At 38.4% G+C, this 23,507-nt stretch overlaps 1 long non-coding RNA gene across 1 annotated transcript in view; it reads left to right on the top strand.

Annotated features, from left to right (window-relative positions):
* Nucleotides 1-23,507, top strand: part of LOC100612368 (uncharacterized) — a 564,878-nt gene that overhangs the window by 496,705 nt on the left and 44,666 nt on the right. Inside the window, exon 5 of the long non-coding RNA XR_001715786.4 lies at nucleotides 115-413. This is a non-coding gene — a long non-coding RNA (uncharacterized LOC100612368). The remainder of the gene's footprint in view (nucleotides 1-114; nucleotides 414-23,507) is intronic.

Here is a 23,507-nt window from a genome sequence, read left to right as displayed (position 1 = left end):
CATACTCTAAAAATCAATGTAAATGTAAATGTTCATTTCTAATATGAATAAAATTAATCAAACATTTGTTACTATTTCATATATCCAGGCTTTATTATATGCCCTTCATTTTAGGAAAATTGAAAGCAGTTAAGAACCTGCCCCCTACCGTGGAGTTCTTGGTGCCGTGAGTTGGAGTTCTTGGTGCCTGGGTGCGTCCCCAAGGCCACTGGTCTTCAGATCTTTCTTACTTGAGAAGAACGCCTCCGCCTCCTGGCTCTCCCACCAGTGGTACTGCCACCACCACACACCAGCATAAAGCACAGATTGCTGCCCAGCTCCTTGGAGAGGGGCCAGTGCATTTGTCAGGAATTGAAAAGTTTTGGAGCCAGTTCGAGGACTTTCTGCTGCACAAAGTGTTGGCTGGAAGCATGGTGAGTATTAAATGGGATGTTAATTTTCATGAATATTTTCCCCATGGTTGTAGCTTGTGGTCATTGAGCAATTTAGCAATCACCATGTGGTCTGTTGGACACACAGCCTGGGTGAAGTTCAAGAAATTAGAAGCCAGTCAGTGGGGACAAGGCCAGAACTCAAATTCATGTGTTTTCACTTTCTTTCTTTTTTTTTTTCCTCCCACCTCAGGGGATGGTTGCTTCTTTATTACAACTTAGGTGCAACCATATGCCTGAGATCCCTTTGTACCACCCATATTGATGTTCCTTCACATTTTCACTCATTTCATTTTAGCTCATGTCTGTCAGACTTGTATTCTGGCTGTAAAATCCATGATTCAATGATTATTTGCCAGTTCATTCTTTGCCTCATCATGTAGGGTAGATTGCATCATTAATTCCAAGGACACTTATGTATGGTACAAGGCGTACACGATTTCATACTTATCTTCAAAGTGAGAGGGGTTTGTTGGAATTCTGGAAATTACAAGCCTGTAAGAGAAGAAATTTTGATACAACGACTATGGAAAATCAGGGTCCTGTATTTGACATGAATACCATCTTATGTTTTTATGGTACCTTTCCTACATCATATGATTGCAATTAACTTTCACAACACTTTGTGAGACGTCTAAGGCAGGAACTCTATCACAGTTCCTTCATTACCCATCCTATAGTCCTTAGAAGTGAAACTATGTTGCTCAAGCGGACACAGCTAGGAGTGGAAGACCTCCTGCTCCACCCACATTCTCCTTCCTCCCTATCAGCCCTCCCCCACCTCAATACCCAAGCTGTGTCATTAGAAATTTGTTATGGATAACAAAAATAGCACAATTCTCCCATGACTTATTTTTCTCGGTTTTTAATAAATTGTAGCAAGTCAAATTTTTATTCCCATTTGTTAATATTCCTGCATGCTTTCTTGAAGTGAAACAGAGTGGATGGAAATATCATATATACTCTAGGACAGCAATCCCCAACCCTTTTGGCACCAGGGACCAGTTTCATGGAAGGCAATTTTTTCATGGACCAGAGATGAGGGAGTGGTAGGATGGTTTTGGAATGAAACTGTTCTACCTCATGTCATTAGGCATTAGTTAGATTATCATAAGGATCACACAACCTAGATTCTTCACATGTGCAGTTCACAATAGGGGTTCGTGCTTCTATGAGAATTTAATGCCACTGCTGATCTGAGAGGTGGCAGAGCTCACAGTAATTCTGGCTCGCCTGCCACTCACCTCTGGCTGTGCGGCCCAGTTCCTAACAGGCCATGGACAGGTACCAGTCTGCAGCCTGAGGATTGGGGACCCCTGCTCTAGGAGTTATGTGTGACACACAGATGTCAGCATATCTCATTGGCACCACCTGAGGAATGGCTGTAGCATGCAAATTGATATTTGACATATTGTTGACGAGAGTTTGCATACCCTCTACTGTGTTAGCCACTTCTGTCTACTGTCTTAGGAGGAGATATTTTATAGGGTCACTTCAATGATTCTCATTATTTAATTGCCACCCATGGTAGAACCCCAGAAGTGAAACTTTTTGATATTCTCTTTTCCAGGATAAAATTCTCTGACATCTGAAGTTGCTTTCTGAGAATTAAATAGTAAATGAATCTGAGATGAATCTTTAAAAGTTCACAAATAGATTACGTTATTTGTTTAGCCTATGAATAATTACACATATAATCAATAATACATAGTAAAGCACATTAGATGTATTCCCAAATATACATATATATATGCATATATAGAAAATATATGAGCAATCCATTTTTATTCAATATTGTTGGAAAATCAATTGATCTGCATATGTAAAATTTTATCTTCCTTACTTAAAAACTTACCTTTTAAGTATTTTAACAATTTTGATGGACTTTCCTTTGAACTGTTTTACATACTTCTCTTTCAGGAAAGAAAGAGAATATGGAACTCATTTAGTCCTTTTTGGAAGGCTTGTGTTAACACTATAAACAGAATTTATTTGCTCTGTTCTCTGAACACCTTGAAGATTCTTTGAGACATTCCGTCCATTATATTTTTGCGGCTCTTTTCTTACCGGAATAGCCAGTCTAGTGTTTAGAGGTTTTAGCCTGATAATCTCTAGCATTCTCATAATTTGCTTCTTATCTGCATTGAGCTGCAGCTCATGATATAAAAGCATTAGTATTTCGTGTGAAGTAAGAGTTAATAGGCCCTGAATGATTAGAGTACATATAAATTATGGGGGCTTGATGTTGTGGAATAATAACCCTGAACTGCTGATTCTCAGGCCCCTTTTTTCCACTTTCTCTTTGGTTTCCAGGTAGGATATAAAGAATAGAAGTTGCCTAATAAGTGAAGTGTTACTCTCCATTAAAAAACAATGAGGTGCATATGAATGCTTTAAATCTTACTGGGATTAGCAGTGTTTAGTTTGGGATGACCAAGGGATAAGCAGGGAGCACTTCTGGCTGTGCATAAGAGAGGAGTGTTTTTATTTGTGTTTGTCAAGGATGAACTTATGAGCAAACTACAAAAGGACATTGCCTCTTTAACGGAGGCTCTGGCTTGTGTTCCTGGGAGCTTCGCAGCGTTTGTTCGTAAAGCAGCATGAAAGAGTTGATTTTCATTTTATGTTGTGCTTGTGAGGCATTAGCATGATGTTCTAACACTTGTAAATGAATACAGCTCTCGCCTAATCTGTCATTTTAATGCCTTATAGATTTTATTTCACTCGATGTTGTACCAGATTCTCAATAATAATAATCAACTGCTTTGTTGTTCTCTTGCAGAAATTAAATTTCTGCAGTGAGTGTGCAACTAATAAAAGATGTTGCTTGAGGAAACAAAAAATAAATATGATGAATCATAAAAGTTGGGTGGGGGGAGAAGGGAAGTTGCTCCTAGATGAAAGACAATTACTGAACCAGTGGTGAATGTGTCTGATTCTCATACTGTCAACAGCTTAATAACCCTCACAAAGTCTTTAGCCACTGTACTTATGTCTGAGCATTAACCTCATGGACTTGGCATTTCCCGCGATTTCATTGAAAAGCATTAAAATAAAAAGGTGAGGTGGTAAAATCACTATTCTCTTTGCTTTGCACCCTAGATAAGTTTGCTCAGGGTTGCCATTTTGCCACACATACATGTTATCTTTTCCTTGTCATGAGCTATCCAGGAGAGCAGCATCAAGGCAGCTGTGTGGGACTTGGAGTATTGGCAATGACTGCAAAGTGGAAAATAAACAGTGTGTCTATCACCAAGCTACAAGAACACAGCACTCAGAGCAGTGAAATGACAGTCCATGGCAAGCAACTAATTGGTCACCAGCTTTGGAGGAAATACATTATTCCAGACCTCTGTCATTTACCATGTTCTTTAAACTAGAGAAAAATCTGCCAGGTTGAAGTGTTGGCTGCAACCCCCAAAAGAAAGGAAATAGAGAGTTAAGACTGCGAGGCTGGGCAGGCACTTTGGAGACTGAGTAATTGAAGACATCCATTGCTAGAGAAAGAGTCAGTTTCCTGAGACATAATGAATTTACCCCATTGCGCACAGGTATTGTGTGGGTCCAGCACCAGTTGTGTGATGAATGTTGTATTTCACATAGCTTCTGCCTGAGAATACAGGCTCAAGTGAATTCAGCATGTGACCACATTTTTATGAGAGCTGTCCCTTTTTTTTCACAGTTTGTCTCTCTAATTTATCGTTTCACTTGGAAAGGTTGATACATTGATGAGCTACGAAAAGCAAGAGGGAACATGCCCATCTACTAAGAGGAGAAGAGAGCCTAAAACATATACATTCACTAAGGAAGAGAAAGCCAAGTGTGAGGTAACAGACACTCACAGGGCTAGACCTACAACTGATCAATTTAAAAATGTTAAAAGTAAGGACCTAATGCATAATCAGATTGACTTAAGCATGTGCACCTCTGTCCCAAACTGGACATATCATATGCAGAAGAGAAGGAATAAGAAGAAACTTCTCACACAAATACGCATTTTATTTATGTATTTAAATGTGCAGCCACAAAGACTCTCCCCATTCAGGTTAGCTTGGATGAATGAGGCCTTAGTGTGCACTGAGATTGTGAATTTAAAAACCCAGAGGTCTCGATAGCAATAACTGGTTGTTTATCTTAATCCACAGAAGTATGTAGTCCAAAAATTATAAAATAGTTTAAAATCATGTAGGTTAATAGCTTTATAAATGTAAGCACTGTTTCTTTGATGGGCCTTAAAGGGCCCATAAACTCTTTGGAATTGTACCCTTTAATGTGTATGGATATATGTACATTTTAGAGACGAAGAAGATCAGTGGTTTTCCTCGGATTCTCTAACAAGTACAAGACCAAAAAGAAGCCAAAAACCTCTTAATTGTGTATACTGAAAGAAAAAGAAGAAGAAAAGAAAAATAATAAATTTTAAGGAAACCTATGATCAATTGTTCATGAATGTCAGCTCTAAATAGGAAAAGATTTATTAAAAGTAGTTTTTAAAAGTTGTGTATTTTTATAACTTGCTTTTAATCACAAGAATCATCTTAGAATTTCATATGGAATCCTTTTGCATCCATATGACTTCATTTCCATTTTTAAAACAAATATATAACCTAAAAGATGCCCAGACTGTATCTTTGTATTCCTAATCTATGTGTACTATTGTGCTCGTATGCGCATGCACTCTCTCTCTCTGCCCTCTTTTGCCTTTTCAGAAACAATAACACGTGGTTTGCCAAAGAATCTGCATTGAATAATACTGGTGGTGACCACAAGAACATGCCTCTCTGACTGCAAGGAACAAGAGTGACCCAGGGTTTCAGCTGCTGCCTTGGAATTTCATCACAGTGCGAGTCTATGCTTCCCACGGGCTGCTCCCAGCCTGTGAATAAGCCTGGCATCTTTGTTGAGGCAGGCCTATTTCTGGAGATGCAGGATCCTCCGATGGGCGAATTTGGCTCTAGGACTGCTTGATGGCCTTGACAGACTTTCCTTAGAAATGCATGGCAATTTAGGGTTCCTCCACCCTTCCCTCTTTCTCTCCTTCACCTAGGGTCGGACTTGCATCATGGCCTGAAAGCTCCACCAGCCTCTCCTGCCCTCCTCCTCATTTTCTTTCACAGGCATATCCTCTAATAAATTTCTTGCACATTGAATCTCATCTTGGCATCTACTTATTGGAGGATCTGAAAATTCACATTTTTAACACAATAATAAAATTCACATTTTTTCATCATCCACTATATGCCAAGTAATGTGTTACTGTGTAGTCTCATTAAATCCTCTCAAATCCAAGAGATAAGAATTACATTTATTTTACAAGAAGAAAAGCAGTCGCTCTGAGAGGTAAAATAATGTATATGGCAGTAGATTGCAGAGTTAGCGTTTGAAGAATGTTCGGTTGTACTCCAAAGCCCACCACAAAACTCCGCCACTAAACCACAGCACCTTTGGAGCAATTGGAATGACGATTCTGTTCAAATCATATTAATACCAATCACTGTATTTGACTTTTTCGTTTAGATGTGGCTGTGATTGAAAAATCATGGTCTTTGTATATAGTCACCTGTTCTATCTGCCTTTGTTTTGGGGAACTGCCATCTGAAATTCCTGACTTTTACCCTGGGAGGGGCTTGTGCAGAGGATCTGAGTTACTCATCTGAACGGACTGCCTAAAGACACCTCAGTTTGTGTTGTCTGTGCATTCACTCAGCCTCCATAGCGAAACTAAGATGCTGGGAATGAGAGACTGTTCAAGGAGTAGAAGCCTTGCTTCTAGCTTCTATATTCCTCCTACGACCTATGACTTTTAGCATTGTCAGGGAAGTCATGAGGTTAGAGCTGATTTTTTTTTTTTTAAGAAAATGAGAAACATAAATGTTCTCTTTTCAAGGTTTCTGTTTGATAGTGTTTGCTAGACAAAGTAGAATTTTCACAGTACAAGTCCTTAGCTCAAGAGCTCCACTCAGTCAGCAGTTATTTCATGTGCCTTTTATCCAGCCTTTCTCGTTTAAAAAAAGGAAAAAGAGAAATTTATCCACTCAAAGTGAGCTTTTTGCTAAACTTGTGTCTTTCCCTTGTTTGTCATGTTAATTACATCCCAAACAACCCTATTGCAGAGAATTCTGCAATCAAACCCTAAAGTCCCATCAGATGTACAGTGGCTTTTAAAGTGGACTGATTTTTTATGTAATAATAAATTTAGTGTTATGCTTACCTCTAAATAAATGCAGATTCTGCTTCTTAGAATACCTGCTACTTCGTGTATCGTGTGACCTACTATGGTAAGATGTTTAACCTCTCATTTCTTAATTTCCTCACATTTAAGGCAGAGATAATAATATCTCCTCTATAAGGGTTATTATGTGCCATGTGTTATATGATATGCATTTAATTCATGTAAATGTGTGTGAAATAAATAACCAGATCTTGCCCAGTTAATTTTTGGTGAGGCAATTTGACAGTTCTATTGTAGATAGACCTATTCAGCAAACTATCCATAAGAGAGAGAGTTTATCTGAAATCGCCTTGGCTGGACAATACTTGTGGGTTCAGATACCTTTAGGAAGTGATTTTCACCACGAATGGCAGAATTTAAGAGATCTCAACTGAATGAACATAGATAGGTGCTCAATGAATATTACAAAACTAAGTCAACAAGGGAATGTGGCATAGAATGAGCTTGGTCCTCCAAGGTGAAAAAGCTAATGCCTGCATTAGTAAAGGGTTATTCCATTAACTCATTTTCAGTTAATACAAGACTAATTATTCAAGTATTACTCAAATTCCCTTTAATATTAACATTGTGTGTGGAGATTACATATTACCAAAACATTTGAGGATTAAACCAATGTATAAGTCATTAAAATTATTCTGTTGCAGGGGTGGGGTGGTGAGGACTATTTTATTACCGTGCAGAAAATTCCCTGCTCATCTAAAGTGAGATCATACTCACCTTCTAGCCTTGTCTGCTTGTTTATAAACTCCAGCAGGCAAAACAGTGCCAAAGGACACACAGAGATTTTCCCAAATAAAGTGCTAAAATGGTGGTCAAAATGTTGGCAGTATAAGTTTATCACGTGATATGTTAATCATAGTTACAGACTGACTGGGAAGTGTTAGTTTAAGAGGAAAAAAGACGAAGAACTTTACCTGTCTTAAATAGAGAATTAAACTCATTTTGGAGGGAGAGGGTTTGAAGTGGTTCCTAATTGGATGATGTTGGCTGGTTTCATCTCAATCCTGAAGGGATCTAGAAATACAGTAGGGTCCCACATTAGCTTTATATGTAATATGGAAGCAGCTTAATGGGGCCTTATAAAGCTTAATTCAGCACTCTTATGCAAGAAGAAATGTGGTCATAACCCAAGGACCACCTAAGAATGAGAAATATTAATAAAAGGAATATTTGTGGGGTCCTTGGCCAAGCTTTGGTGTGGATCTCCAGAAAATTTATGAGAGAGGCAAATTTGCTTTTTTTTTAAAGCCACTACATTATAATTCAGCCGTGTAGCGTAGTTATATATGCACTTATTGTATTCCCTCTTACTGGATCATCAGCTCATTATAGGCCAACATCTGTTCATTAAACAAAACATGTTTTAAGTTCCCATTTTGTTCTGAGCGCTAGCAATATAAAGAAAAAGAAAACAAAGATAACATTGCTGTTCTCAAGAAGAGTATCATCTAGTGGTGGATGTGCAAATTTAATTAAGAATTAAATTCATATCTCCTTGTGCAGCAGTTTCCAAAGTGAGGTATGCACATTGAAGGTATGGAAATTTCATATTCCATAATATGATGACATTATGTGATATTTGACAATAATAGAGCATCTATTTATATTTAAAAATGAGAAATTATGTTTAATATTGAATATGTGGACATATATATCATTGTTTGTAATTATATATTAAAAATACTTTAGTGATAGTAAGATAGCAGTTGGAAGACAAATATTATATATACCCACTGGATGTCAGTAAACAATTGTTGAATGAAAAGACTCATAATCTCAGGTTAGTAAATCTTCTTATTGTCGCAGGTACACTAAAATCTACTTGTTGTCCTTTTAACCACACGTGCTTCCTCTTCTGCCTATTGCCCCATGAGCAAGTTCCCTCAGTGACATATCCAACTCATAGTTTTCCCTGCATTGACCAACCCAGAAGTCCTAATTCAATCTTGAGTTGAATAGAATTGAATTACATTGCTTGAGTGCATTTCTAATAATGTTTTCATGAGGTAACACATAGCAAGATTCACAGAAGGTTCATTTCAGTCCCCAAGTGTACACATTTTGTCTGAGCAGTTCAAGTTAGCCTCTATATTAATGAACAGATATGACAACCTCTGTGGATCACCAAATACTAGAAACCGTAGTCATGATTAGGTTTCTAATTTTTCTGCCCCAGAGTTCTTGTTCTACTTACTGATGCCACTTCAAGGAAGAAAGTTAGTGTTTATTTTGAGGGGTTATAGCAAGATTTCTCAGACCATCACGATAGATATTTGGGACCCATAATTCTTTGTTATTGGAGGGCTGTCCTGTGCATTGTAGGGTGTTTAGTATTATCTCCATCCTCTACTCACTAGCTGCCAGTAGCAGTTCATTCCCCTCCCCCATTTGTAACATGACAAACGTCTGGGGATATTGCCAAATGTTCCCTGGGGAGTAAAACTGTCCCCATTTGAAAGCCACTGGGTTAGGGTAAAATAGTATGAGGCATTAAAAAATGTACAGTGTAATTTAGCAAGCAGCAGATTAACTATGTAATTGGGTTCAAATGCAGTGTGAATTTCTAAAATGTGAATAATCAAACATGATGTATTTGAGAGGTTAGAGTCAACTCCAATCCCCTGCTAATCACATTAGTTTTGAGTTGTAAATAATAACTTAAATCTTACTTCCCTCCGATGTTATTTAGCCATGGGGGACAGAGGTTTTGAGTGGTGAAACAGTAAATGGTAGAAAGAGTAAGGTGGAAGATCTACAGATAATATAACAAATTGGTGAAGGATGATTAGTAGCATGTTTTCTGAATAATCAAATGAATCAAGGCTATCAGGAAATTCTATCGCTCATGACATCCATTGGGAGGTGTGCCTAGAAACAGCCAACAAAAGGTAGCATAGTACATAGGAAAAGATGATCCTTGGAATCTCATTATTAAAAAGTGGCTCAAGGTCAGTTTCCCAGCACATTAGCAGAGTGCAGGTTTTCTGAATGAGCTAACTAATTTTACTCTAAAGGCTTTCTCTAAATTCTAATTGGAGAGTCTTTAAATCTTCAAACATGAAAATGTTGGAGAAGAGATTCAATTATATGTGAATTGAAAATAGGAATAGATATGCTTGACCAATATGTTTCTCTTTTCCCATTAGAACTAACGGAAAAACATCCAGCCTACCCCAATGGGCTTGCTGTCCATTTGCTGGATTTATGTCAGATGGGGAATTACTCAGAATCCAAGATACTGCAAAAGCAACTTGGGTCAAAACTGTCAATTAAATGGAGAAATTATGTACAAAATTAGGATTTCAGAGACCCAGATCTTTTGGCAGATAGCTAGGTCCTGACGCCCTTTGAAATCGGAATATAGTACAATGACCCTCTGGGGTAAACCTTCCCATTAAATTTGCAATTCTTCAATGTTTGATACTGTCCAGGGAGCAAACGAATTAAGACTTTCTTTTGTAAAATATATTTTTTATTTCTACCTGGCCTAAATTCTGATTCCTGCTTCTCTGTGGACTGCAAATGGAAAGGTTCATGTCCTATGGCAAGTGCCATCTGTAACTTATGCTTCTGAAAATTTAAAATGGCTATAGTTTATTGTTTTGTCACTATGTGTTACATCTACAGATTGTTTAAATGACAAAAGGAAAAAAGGGCTCTGTATGTATGCAAAAGAACATGTAATTAGATGCAAATAAGCAATAAGGCAAAGAAAAGACATTTAGCTTTTGCTTGTGTAATGTGATATAGGTTTTGTTATATACATATCATATTTATTTATCATATAGCAACTGGATGCACAGACTTTAAAACCACTTGAATATTAGATTTTGCATAATTGGGAGGCTGCCGTCACCAGTCCATAGCACAAAGTCAAAAGGCATTTTAGGAATTGCTTACAATGAATTGTAGGTCATTTGAAATAAATTTGTAGGAAGCCTATTTAATCTCTTTCTATCTCTCCTCTCTCTCTCTTTCTTTTTTCGCTACAAAACACCCTAAAGATCATTTCTCTAATGCATTGGTCTGTCAAATCTGTATAAACAAGTATAAATGTTAAAAAAGTAAAGAATACTAATCAAGAGACACAAGACATACACTGCCTAATAAATCTTGCCTTCAATTTATTTGTCTAGTACTACAAAGGCAAAGGAGATATCAATTAATATAGGCAAAGAGGACCCATAATTTATAATTAACTGGCAAGTGGTTTGTAACAAACAGCAGCACCGAGTCTAATAGCCGGTAGAAAAATAACTAGTGTTGATTTGTCCCTCGGCAAATTAATAGAGTGCTTATCAATGACAGGGTTACATAAAACTGCTAAATAAATAATCATCAGTGAGTTCGAGTGAAGCAGATCTTTAACAAGCTTAATCTGAACCTCTTGACATCTGTAGACTATGAAGAGATTAAATGGTAAGAAAGAGAAGATACAGTGTGCACATTGTAAGCCTGCTCAGTAACTGTACAAGATCATGTTCTTATGTAATGAGAAATAAAGAAACATTTTTATTGCAAAATTACATTGAAAAATGATTTTCATTATAATTAGAGTGAAAATTATAAAAGATATATCAAGGAAATGCTGAACTGGAATTCACCAGATGAGAATTTCACTACATCTCTTAACAATGAAAACACATCATTTTAGTCACTTTTGATATATTTTTGCTCGTTTGCTTCACTTTTATTACTCACCTTTGTACACGCCACATGTTCCAACTCATATGTCACCACCACTACATCCGTGAGCTTGTTTTTGGTTATTATGGTTCCTCTATAGAAGAAAATTAATCAAGGTTCTATATTTAAATGGACATTTCCACCCTGCCTTCCCACCTACCCTCCCCCTAGGCATATATATGGAATTCTCAGTTTTTTTGTTGCAGGGCATTTTATTACTCCTGGTTTGGACTGTGCATCATTTGCATTGCTGGGAATTAATAGACCTGTATAATACCTCAGGTCTTGTCTTTTCTATAAGAAAATATTTTTAAATTACCATCTTTTATAGGCATATTAACATCATGATACCACTTGGGTTTTCAGCACTAGTGAACTAAACAATGCCTGTCTAAGATTGATATAGATACAGATATATAGTTGGAGCTTCTCACAAGTGGGGAGATCCCCCCTAAATTTTAAATAGAAACCTGATTTCTAGTGGGATAAATATATATTTCCATAGGTGTTCCTGTGAGAGACAAAACATGATGTCTTTGTCCATTTGTGCTGCTATAAAATACCCTAAGGCTGGGTATTTTATAAAGAAGAGAAATATTTATTTTCTCACCGTTCTGGGGTCGGGGAAGTCCAAGATCCAAGATTCTGGCAAGTTTGGTTCTGGCAAGGGCTGCTGTCTGCTTCCAAGATGGCACCTTGAACACTGCATCCTCATATGGTAGAACAGAGGGGTAAAAAGGGACCAAATACTCTGTGAAGCCTCTTTAATAAAGCCCTTAATCCCATTCACGAGGGAGGAGCCCTCATGACCTAATCACCTCCTAAAGTCCTCACCTCTTAATACTGTTGCATTGAGGATTAAGTTTCAACATCGATTTTGGAGGGACACAAAACCACAGCATATTCAAACTATAGCACATGCAAACATGGGGCTAGAAAGTCAAGAGCTGCATCCAGTGTCCCATTTTTGTTTAGGGCAGAACATATCATTATTACAATTTCCACATTCCTTGGGCTTGGGGATGCCACCTCTGTAGGGGTTCACCATTAGACTTGTCTTTGCTCTACTTATGAGCTACCAGTGAAGATCAGCTTCAGATATGATTGATCATTTACGTTTTATTTTTTGGATATGTCTTATTTTCTCATGTTAAATATTAGCTAGCACCAACAAGAACTGCTAAATATTCAGTGGGCATGTGTGTGTTTGTCTTTAATGTGCTTGGTAACTTATAGCAAACTACTCTGTTGGAGACATTAAATTACTTGATAATACTCAAATCTTAGTTATCAGCATCACTGCTTTCCTGAGCTTCAGACTGAATTTCCAACAACCTTTTGGGCATCTCACCCATAATATTCTAAGAGAACTTTATATTTACATATTAGACACTCATCTCATAAGTTAGTGGCATCATATTTCATCAAGCTGTTCAAATTTAAGTAGGAGACATCCTTAATTTCCTATTCTTCCTCATGTTTTTTATACACTCTAAAGCCATCCAAATGAATCACTATATTCTTCTATATTTTTATTATTTGTGTTTGAGACAGGGTCTTGCTCTGTCACCCAGGCTATAGTGCAGTGGCATGATCATAGCTCACTGCCACCTCAAATTTCTGGATTCAAGTAATCTTCTTTCCTGACCTCCCCAAGTGCTGGGATTACAGGCATGAGCCATTGCACCCGGCCGATACTCTTTAATTAAGCATCTAAAAGCACTCTCTTGTATATCCCTTCCTGTTTATTTCTACTGTCACCACCTTGATTCAGGCCCTTATTATCTCTTAGCTGAGATTTTGTAATAGCTTCTGAGGTAAGAATAATGACCCCCCAAAGGTGTCCAGGTCCTAGTCTCCAGAGCCTATGAATATGTTACATTACATGTCAAAGGGCAATTAAGATTGCAGATGGGTTTAATGTTGCTAATCAACTGACTTTAGGGAGATTATCATGGATTATGGCAGTGGGTCCAATTTAATGACAGGGATCTTTAAGAGTAGAAGAGGGGGACAGAAGAGGAGTGAGAATGATTTGATTTAAGCAGGACTTGACCCAGTGTTGCTGGCTTTCAAGATGGAGAAAGTGGCCATAAATAAACGACAAGGAAATGGATTCTCCCAACAGCCTCCAGAAGAAAGGCAGCCCTGCCAACACCTTGGTTTGAGCCTAGTGAGACCTGTGTCAGACTTCTAACCTGCAGAACTGAAAGCTAATAAATTTGTGCTGTCTTAAGCCACCAAATTTGTGGGAGTTTGTTATAGCAGCAGTAGGTAAACGAATACAGTCACCAGTTCTTAGCCAGTCCCCTGGCCTTTAGCTTCCTTCTTTTGGATCTATTTTCCTTAGTTTTACCAAAATTATCCTTAAAAATACAGATCTGGCTATGACACATTCTTGTGTTAAATTCTTTGATGGTTTCCTACATTGACTAGGATAAAATTGCACTGCTTTATCATGGCACACAAGGCTCTGCGTTATCTGTTCTGTTTCCAGCTTTTATGCCTCCTGTAGGTTTGCCCTTTCCTCATACTCCCCCTTCCCCACATTCCAAAAAAATGTATTCTATACTCAATACTTATTAGCTTACTCAGTTTCTGGAAAACACCAATAACCTTTATAGCTGCTAAGTGCTTGTTTATGCTGGTCACTTTATGTGGTATGTTCATTTCCTTGCTGTCTCCCTGATGTGTTTACCAAGCACATTCTTTAGTGCTGAGTTCAGGGATCTCCTTCATGGCTCTTTGCATGATATGATTACTCCTCCTTCCACAGCTGCTCCCTGTCAGACTAAGTGAGCACCTACTATATCCCAGCCATTCAGTTGTTCTAAACATTTTACAAGTATTAACTTGTTTAATCCTTGTAACAAGCCTATAGGAAAGAGATATTCTCATCTCTATTTTATGGCTGATAAAATTGAAGCACAGGGAAGATAAGTAATGTTCCCAAGTTATAAAGCTAGTAAGAGATGGAGCTAAAATTCAATCCCAGGCGTCTGTGACTCCAGAATTTGTTATCTGAACAATACTCTGTACCTTCAAATACCAGACAAGTTAGTGAATAAGGAGAACATCTACTTTTTCGGCTCTGTGAAAATAGGAAACTTTTTACTGAAGGAGTGGACAACATGATATAGCCCCCCACTCTCTGTGGTCTCATTAAATTTGATATATTTGGTTTATCAAGCAAAATCTGTTCATGCCAAAATTGTATTTTCTAAAATGTTTTTGAAAATGCTTACATCTATGTCCATGAAGGATTTGATCAGTAGTTTTTTTGTAATGCCTATTTTTGATTTTGCTTTCAGACTAATGCTGGTTTCATAGAATGAGGTGGGAATTATTCCTTCTTCTCTGATTTTATAAAATAATTTCTGTGAAATTGGCACTATTATTATTTTCTTATATGTTTGGAAGAATTCACCAGTAAAGTCATTAGATTTTAGAGTTTTCTTTCTGGGAAAGTTTTAAACTTTAAAATAAATAAAAATATGTAATAGGGCTACTCAGATTATTTATTTCTTCTTGAGTGAGTGTTGGTAGTTTGTTTCTTCAAGGAATTCTTTCATTTCATCCAAGATGTTGAATTTATTGACATAAGGTTGTATATAGTATTCCCTTATCCTTTAAATATCCTGAAAATCGTAATGATGTCACCTCTGTATTTCCTGAATTTGGTAATTTATATCTCCTCTCCCTTTTTACTAATTAGTCTGGCTGTAAGTTTACCAATTTTATTGATTTTTTTTCAAAGAAGCTGCTTCTGGTTTTATTAATTTTTTAAAATCATTTTTCTATTTTCTATTTCACTGATTTCTTCTCTGATAGTTATTATTTCCTTTCTTCTCTTCACTTTAAATTACCTTTTTGTGTGTGTGGCTGTTGCTTTTGTTTCTTATGGTAAAAGCTGAGTTTATTAATTTAAGACCTTTCTTCTTCTCTTATATAGGCATTTTCTGTTGTAAATTCCCTCCCCAACCACCAGTACTGCTTTACTGGAATTCACAAATTTTGATAGATTGTGTTTTCATTTCCATTCAGTTCAAATTACTTTCTACTTTCCCTTTTGATTTCTTCTTTAACCTATGGTTTATTTAGAAATGCGTTAAAATTTCTAAATATTTGGGAAATTCATTTCTTTTGATTTCCTATTTAACTTCCTTTGAAGTTAGAAAACATATTTTTTAAGACTTGAATTCTTTTAAATTTATGGAGACATATTTTTATGGCTCAGAAGTTAGCCTATCTTGGTGTTTGTAGTGCATTTGAAAAGTAGAGTTTTTTGAGATAGGGTCTCGCTCTGTCACCCAGGCTGAAGTACAGTTGGGTGATCACAACCCACTGCAGCTTCAACCTCCAGGGCTCAAGACAGAATGTATTTTCTAATGGTTGTAGGATGGAGTGTTCTATATATATGTATTACTTAAGTTAATTTGGTTGATACCATTGTAAAATCTCTATGTCCTAACCGGTTTTTTGTTCTATCAATTATTAAGAAAGAGATATTAGATTTCTAGATTAATTTTATGAATTTGTCTATTTCCCCATGTAACTCTCAGTTTCGTTTCATGTATTTTGAAATTATTTTATTAAATATATACACATTTAGAATTTTTATGTACCCATCCTTTTATCATTATGAAATTACCTTCTTTTCCACTGCTCATCTGCTCATAGTCTTTGCTTTGGTGTCTACTTTGTCTGATATTGATATAGTCACTCCAGCTTTCTTTTGGTTATCATTAGAATGGAACATCTTTTTCTATACTTTTAAAGTATTTGTTTCTTTATGTATAAAATGTGCTTCTTGTAAATGGTATATAGGCCATTCTTTTTTTAATCATTTTTCGAGAATTTTTGCCTGTTAATTGGGGTGTGATATGGTTTGCCTGTGTCCCCACCCAAAATATCATCTTGAATTGTAATCTGAATTGTAATCCCCACATGTTGGGGGGAGGTGCCTCATGGAAGGTGATTAGATCATAGGGGTGGTTCCCCCATTGCTGTTTTCATCATAGTGCGTGGAGTTCTCACAAAATCTGATGATTTTGTAAGGGGCTTTTCCCCACTTCACTCTGCAGTTCTCTCTCCTGCCACCATGTGAAGAAGGATGTGTCTGCTTTCCATCTTGCCATGATTGTGAGTTTCCTGAGGCCTCCACAACCATGTGGAACTCTGAGTCAATTAAAAATCTTTCCTTTATAAATTACCCAGTCTTAGGTATTTTCTTCATGGCAATGTGAAAACATACTAATAGAGTAAGCTGGTACTTCAGAGAGTCGGGCACTGCTGTAAAGATACCCAAAAATGTGGAAGCAACTTTGGAACTGGGTAACAGACATAGGTTGGAACAGTTTGGAGGGCTCAGAAGAAGACAGGAAGATGTGGGAAAGTTTGGAACTTCCTGGAGACTTGTTGAATGGCTTTGATCAAAATGCTGATAGTGATACGAACAATAAAGTCCAGGCTCAGACAGAGCTGAGAAACTTCTTGGGAACTGGAGCAAAGTAACTCTTGCTATACTTTAGCAAAGAGGCTGGCAGCATTTTACCCCTGCTGTAGAGATCCGTGGAACTTTGAACTTAAGAGAGATGATTTGGGGTATCTGGCAGAAGAAATTTCTAAGCACCAAAGCATTCAAGAGGCGAAAGAACATAAAAGTTTGGAAAATTTGCAGCCTGACAATGTGGTAGAAAAGAAAAACCCATTTTCTGAGGAGAAACTCAAGCTGGCTGCAGAAATTTGCATAAGTACCGAGGAGCCAAATGTTAATTGCCAATACAGTGGGGAAAATGTCTCCGGGGCATGTCAGAGGGCTTCACAGCAGCCCCTCCCATCAGAAGCCCAGAGGCCTAACAGGAAAAAATGGTTTCATGGGCTGAGTCCACTGCCTTGCTGCTTTGTGCAGTCTTGGGACTTGGTGCCTTGCATTCCAGCTGTGGCTAAAAGAAGCTAATGTATAGCTCAGACTGTTGTTACAGAGGGTGCCCCAAGCCTAGGTGGCTTACATATGGTGTTGGGCCTGTGGGTGCACAGAAGTCAAGAATTGAGGTTTGGAACCTCCACCTAGATTTCAGAGGATGTATAGAAACACCTGGATATCCAGGCAGAAGTTTGCTACAGGGGCAGAGCCCTCACAGAGAACCTCTGTTAGGGCAGTGGGGAAGGGAAATGTGGGGTCAGAGCCCCACACAGAATCCCCACTGGGGTACTGCCTAGTGGAGCTGTGAGAAAAGGGCCACCATCCTCCACACCCCAGAATGGTAGATCCACTGACAGCTTTCACCATGTGCCTGGAAAAGCCGCAGACACTCAATGCCAGCCCATGAAAGCAGCTGGGAGGGGGATTGTACCCTGCAAAGCCCCAGGGGCAGAGCTGCCCAAGGCCATGGGAGCCCACTTTTGCATCAGCATGACCTGGATGTGAGACATGGAGTCAAAGAAGATCATTTTGTAACTTTGAGGCTTAATGACTGTCCTACTGGATTTTGGACTTGCATTCGTCCTGTAGCACCTTTGTTTTGGCCAATGTCTCCCATTTTAAGTGGGTGTATTTACTCAATGCCTGTACCTTCATTGTATCTAGGAAGTAGCTAACTTGCTTTTGATTTCACATGCTCATAGGAAGAATGGACTTGCCTTGTCCAAATGAGACTTTGGATTTGGACTTTGAGGTTAATTTCAGAATGAGTTAAGACTTTGAGGGACTGTTGGAAAGGCATGATTGTGTTTTGAAATGTGAGAACCTGAGATTTGGGACAGGCCATTGGTGGAATGATATGATTTGGCTGTGTCCCTACCAAAAATCTCATCTTGAATTGTAATCTGAATTGTAATCCCCACATGTTGGGGGCAGTACCTCATGGGAGGTGATTAGATCATGGGACCAGTTTCCTCATGCTATTCTCATGATAGTGAGGTTTCATGAGATCTGGTGGTTTTATAAGGTCTTTCCCCCCCTTCCCTCTTTACTTCTCTCTCTCCTGCCACCACATGAAGAAGGATGTGTCTGCTTCCCTTCTGCCATGATTGTAAGTTTTCTGAGGCTTCCCCAGCCATGTGGAACGTGAGTCAATTAAACCTCTTTCCTTTATAAATTACCGAGTCTCAGGCATTTCTTCATAGCAGTGTGAGATTGGACTAACACAAAGTGTTTAAACCATTTTTATTTAATATGATTGTTGACATGTATGGAAAAAGCTAAGTCTATTATCTTTCTGTTTTCTATTTGTTTCATTTCTTTTTTCTAACTCTTTTTTTTTAACTTTTCTGGGTGGTTATTTGTATTATTTGTGTTCATTTTCACACTGCTATAAAAATACCTGATACTGGGTAATTTATAAAGAAAAGAGGTTTAATTGGCTAACAGTTCCACAGGCTGTACAGGAAGAATGGCTGGGGAGGCCTCAGGGAAATTCCAATCATGGCGGAAGGAGAGGGGGAAGCAGGCACATCTTCACATGGCCAGGGCAAGAGGAAGAGAGAGAGGTGGGAAGTGCTACACACTTTTAAACAACTACATCTTGTGATAACTCACTCACTATGAGGAGAATAACACCAAAAGGGAAATCTGTCTTCATGATCCAATCATCTGGATTGGATTTTATACATCTGAAACCAATTTTCATTTCATCTTTACATTTGAAAAATATGTTCCCTGGTATGGAATCCTAGTTTAATAGTTACTTTTTTTTTTTCTATCAGTACTTTAAAGGTGTTGCTCCACTGGCTTCTCCTTTGCACTGTTTCTGAAGAGCAATATGCTGTAACTCTGACCTGTCTTCCTCTGTGTGTCTTGTGGCTCTTTCTTTGGCTACTTTTAGAACTTTCTTTTTTCACCAGGTTTGATCAGTTGGGGGTAGTTTTTCTTTATGTTTCCTGTACTTGAGCTCATTGAGATTCTTGAATTTGGAGTTTATGGTTTTCATCAAATTTGAAAACATTTTAGGCATAATTTCTTCAAATTTTTTCTCCACTTCCATCCTCTCCTTATAGGATCCCAATTACATGTATATTAGGCAAGATTAAGCTGTCTGTCCCTCAGCTCACTGATGTTTTTTTAAATTATTGTTTTGTTCTTTTTTTTTTTTTTGCTTTTGCTTTTGTTTTTGTTTTTGTTTTGTTTTGTTTACAGATAGGGAGGGTTTCACTTTGTCACCCAGGCTGGATTAGAGTGATGTGATCACAGCTCACTGCTGTCTTGAACTCCTGGGCTCGAGCAATCTTCTTGCCTCAGCCTCCTGTGTAGCTAGGACTAGGTGTGCTCCACCATGACTGGCTAATTTTTTATTTCTATTTTTATAGAGATGGTGTCTCACTGCATTGCCCAGCCTGCTTTTAAACTCTTGGTCTCAAGTAATCCTCCCACCTTGGCCTCCCAAAGTGTTGGGATTGTAAGTATGAGCCCCTGCACTCAGCCTGCCCTTTTATTTTGGATGGTTTTTATTGCTGTTTTCAAATTCACTAATCTTTTCTTCTACAGTGACTAATATGCTGTTAATCCCATCCTGGTTAGTTCTCTGGAAGTTTGATTTTGATCTTTTTTATCCTTTATGTCTTTTCTTAGCTTTTTGAATATATAGAGCGGAGTTATAACAATTGTTCTAATGGCCTCATCTTCTGACAGTAACATCTGTGCCTATTTTGGGTTGGTTTTAATTACTGATTTTTCTGCTCCTTAAGGTTTTGGTTGTCTTTTCTCTTTTCTTTTTCCTTTTCTCTTCTTGATTCTTTACATATCTAGTAATCTCGGAACTGTGATTTTACCCTGTTGGGTGCTGATTATTTTTGCATTTATATAAATATTTTTGTCTTTTGTTTGGGGTACAACTAAGTTACCTGTAGGTTTTAATTTTGGAGGGTCTTACTTTTAAGGTTTTGAACTGAGTCCAGAGCAGTGTTTGGTCTAGCGCTAGGTGTTTCCCACTAGTAAGGCAAGAAACTCCTGTGTACTCTTCACAATGCCCTGTGAATTATGACATTTCCTTGCCAGTAGGAACACTCTTCTCAGCCCTCTTTGGCCTCCTGGCACTGTTTTCTCTAATCCTTTTGGATGCTTCTTTCCCTGGCCTCAGGCAGTTTCATCACAGGCCTGTGCTAATAACTACTCCGCTTAAGTACGCTGAGGGCTTCTGCAGATTTCCAAGGGCCCTTCTCTGGGCAGCCCTCTTCTCTCTGGCACTGTCTTGTGAACTGTCAGCTGCCTTTGTCTCCCTATACTCTCAGCTCGGTCTCTTCAACTAAGGATTGGGCTGTGCTCCGCCTGGGTTCCTCATCCCTGTACCGCAGCCTAGAAACTCTCGAAGTATATTTTATGGCAATTGTAGGGTTCACCTCACTTGTTTCACATCCTTTAGGGACTGCTGTCCTTTGTTGCCTGCTATCTAGTGTCTTGAAAACCATTGTAATGATCTGGTTTTTATTTTTTCAGGCAGAAGTTAAATGTGGTCACTTTTACTCCCTCTTGGTTGGAAGTAATGTCAAGTTAACATTCTTGTTGCTCACTTAAGGGCTTCTTGGTGGAAACAAAGACCCAGAACCTAAAGTTTGAATTTTCTGTTTTGATGAATTCTGATGGACCAGAAGCTTTTTCTACTTCAGTGACCTCGCTCTATTTGCTAGGAAGAATCAATTGGTGGCCTCTAGCAGAAATGGGGTATTCAAGACAAGCTTCTAAGGAGCCTGTCCTGATAGTATTAACCCACCCGGCAATCCCAGCTACATTCCGTAGCACTTAGGTCTAAAGCTGTATTTGGACAACCTCCATGGTAGGTGCCTATAATAAAAAGTCACACCATAAAACTAGACATAGGTTCTTAGGAGACCCATGGCTTTGCACTAAAAGATAAAGGAAAAAAACTAAATCTGAGCCTTCAAAAATCGTGTAGAAAATTTTGAGAACTGGATGAGAAGTTTTTCTGCTTTTATGCAGTACTTATTTTTGTCAATTTTTTAATCAACTGTAGCTCCAAAATTATTCCTGGGCCTGACATTTCACAGGATCATTTGCCATTCAGATGTGTTGCTCACTTTTGTGTGACTGATCTGCAGAGCCTAGGACCAAACATTTTTAATAAAAGTTTAAACAATTACAAAAGACAGTATAGAGTCCTCATACCATGTTTTGAAAAGCTTTAGGTTGTTAACATTGAAATGGATGTCAGGTTTGATAAAAGAAATAAAAGTACTTTTTTTAGTTCATAATGAATGTTTTCACTTCAGGGCTATGGAAGTCATGTTTCTACATATTTCCAAGCATGCGACTTTTCCAGGATAATGTAACTCAGGACTCCCAGGCCTTCACTGTCCAGAGGAAGATCAAAACTACAGAAAGAAACACTGAAGGCTGTTTTCCTGGATTGCTTTCCTGAGGGCTTTATGATCTTCTCAGGCTTCCTTACATGTCTGGTGCTAGGAATTTCTAGGGAGCAGCTAACTTTATGCTTCTTGAACTAGTCGTTTTAGAAGGAGATGAGCCTGTCTTCATTTTCCTTTCTCCTGCTCCTTTTCCCCATTATTATGTCTCTTGCCACTACAAAAGGGTGACTATTCCATGGTACCTGTAAAGATGGCACTTCTCCTGCCCCTTGACAAATGCGTCCATTCTCCCCATGTCTAGGGTACAACTACGTATACCGAGAGTACCTTACCTCTTGAGGGCATCCCCTGGACAGTTGATGCCAACTCATAGCTGGGCTAAGATTCTTCATGCCTTCTGCCAAAGGGGAGTCTGGTTGTTACGTGGGTCGAGAACGTTGGCTATTATTGTTGCCACTGCTGCTGACTTCTTGGACTCTGAATAAATCATTGAAGTTTTATGAAATTGTTCTTTGCTTTTGCTGACTCTCCTGTTGCAGTCATACCACCCCAGGATTCAAAGGATGTAACTTTTGAGCTAATCTATGGAAAACACATAGGAGAAAGTAGAATTTATTCACAGAACTACAAAAAATACCCATATGACTGGAGGCCATCTGTGTAAATAGCCGTGTAATACTGGGGTCTAGAAGGGCTCCTTAAAAGAGGACCCTCTTCTTTGATATAGCTCACCTTTCATTGGAACTAATTATTGTTCTTATTCCTGTTTTCATCTGTTTGCCCTTATTTGCATTAATGGCACACTTTTGAATAGCAGCATATTTGGAGGCCCCTTTGAAGGAATTAAATTTGCATCCACAACCATCATACGACTCACGTGGTTGCCTTTATCACAATGTGGCTGTGTGAGTAGAGCCATTTGTTTTCCTGGGCTCACTCCATTATGCTCTCATGCATCTCTGCTTTTTTTTCTTTTTCTTTTTCTTTTTTGAGACAGAGTCTCACTCCATTATGCTCTCATGCATCTCTGCTTTTTTTTCTTTCTTTTTTTTTTTTTTGAGACAGAGTCTCACTCCATCGTCCAGGCTGGAGTGCAATGACGCGATCTCGGCTCACTGCAACCTCCGCCTCCCGGGTTCAAGCAATTCTTCTGCCTCAGCCTCCCAAGTAGCTGGGACTACAAGTACCTGCCACCATGCCAGGCTAATTTTTTTTTTTTTTTTTTGTATTTTTAGTAGAGATGGGGTTTCATCATGTTGGCCAGTCTTGTCTCGAACTCCTGACCTCAGGTGATCTGGACACCTTGGCCTCCCAAAGTGCTGGGATTACAGGCCTGAGCCACCATGCCTGGGTGCGTCTCTGCTTTTACTGTCTATTCCATAGGTCAGTTTTTCCCTGGGAGGACCCCGATTCTTCATATAAATATACCAGAAAGAAACTTGCACCACCAGCCTTTCAAACATACCTAAATATGTCTGAATTCTCGGGTGAACATATTTTTTGCTCAACTGAAATTTCTGTTACTGTTCAAACAAACATCTTTACCTGGCATTCTCTTGGGAATGAGTAACTAACAATGAATTTCTGGTGGCAGTGAAATGGTACAGCCTATAGGTAGGAGGGCCTGCTGAGCAAGTCCTTAGAGATGTCTGTACTTTCCCAGATATAGGACTGGATGGCACTGGGGTGTTCTCTCAGAACTTTGAGGTTTGCCAAATCTAGGAAAGAATTTTGATTTTTTACATGCTTACTTGATTTCCTAGAATGACTCCTGGATAGAAATAAAATTGAAAGTAATTTTGTTTTTAGGCAATCACATAGCATCACATTGCTTCTGA

The sequence above is a fragment of the Pan troglodytes genome, chromosome 12, assembly GCF_028858775.2.
Source record: "Pan troglodytes isolate AG18354 chromosome 12, NHGRI_mPanTro3-v2.0_pri, whole genome shotgun sequence".
NCBI lineage: Eukaryota > Metazoa > Chordata > Mammalia > Primates > Hominidae > Pan > Pan troglodytes.
Note: the sequence above shows the minus strand (reverse complement) of the source record. Positions and strands in the feature narration are given on the sequence as shown.